At 50.0% G+C, this 888-nt stretch overlaps 1 non-coding gene across 1 annotated transcript; it reads right to left on the bottom strand.

Moving 5' to 3' along the window:
* Positions 1–349: 349 nt before the first annotated feature.
* On the bottom strand, positions 350–422 carry TRNAK-UUU (transfer RNA lysine (anticodon UUU)). Its single transcript has one exon. It is a non-coding gene; the product is annotated as a tRNA-Lys (tRNA).
* Between the last annotated feature and the right edge of the window lie 466 nt (positions 423–888).

Here is an 888-nt window from a genome sequence, read left to right as displayed (position 1 = left end):
CAACAGCCTAAATTTAATTTGCAGATAAGCCCAAGTGCCAACCCAGGTGAGGGAGCTATTTCGGGCGAGAATGGAACATAAAAAGATAATGACCGCCTCGAACTCGAAGAAGTGTTAAAACAACCGAAACTGTGGACACATATGATGCAGAAGTTTAATTCCATTCCTAACCCAGGCAGAAAGTTTAGAGCCATTACGGGCCGCATTTGTATGTTGTAGTTCATTTTACATATTTAACCCTTTTAGTTGGGGCCCCACTATTGACGACGGGGTCCTCCTGTTGGATACCCTATGCCTCCCACTATTGATGGAGGAGGTCTGCCGTGGGTGCCTCAGGTGACAATACCCAGGGGCATAGCAGGACTCGAACCTGCGACCATTAGGTTAAAAGCCCGATGCTCCACCAACTGAGCTATACACCCTCCCTGAAACCAACCCAACAATCAATAGCATATTATAGCAGCAGTAGAGAAACATGTGCTTCTCTGGTGTGGGAGAGGCGGGCGATGGCGGCCCGGTGGTTCTTCAAGTTCCTCTCCTTATCAGTCGAGCGATGGCGGCCTTTTAGTCGAGCGTTCGTTACCTCACCCTGTCGGACCTCTCCCGTTGGTCGAGTCATGCTTACGCATCCTCTCCTTTATGGTCGATCGCCCAAAATCGCTGATGGCAGCAATGGCAGTTATGGCTACCCTTATGGTCGAGCCATGCATACACATCCTCTCCTTATCAGTCGAGCCTGCTTACGAATCCTATTCGGAGAAGACTCGAGCATAGATAAAGATGCTTGGTGAGGGTGTGTTAGTACACTCGACTGTCAAGGAGAGGGACAGAGTCACTCACTATTCCAATGGTGGGGACTGGCAGGGGCTTGACTGTCAAGGAGAGGGA

The sequence above is a fragment of the Pinus tabuliformis genome, chromosome Q, assembly GCF_031772625.1.
Source record: "Pinus tabuliformis cultivar Carrire ecotype Pingquan chromosome Q, CPIR1, whole genome shotgun sequence".
Classification (NCBI taxonomy): Eukaryota; Viridiplantae; Streptophyta; class Pinopsida; order Pinales; family Pinaceae; genus Pinus; species Pinus tabuliformis.
The sequence above is the reverse complement of the archived record's forward strand: the minus strand, read 5'-3'. Positions and strand labels throughout refer to the sequence as shown.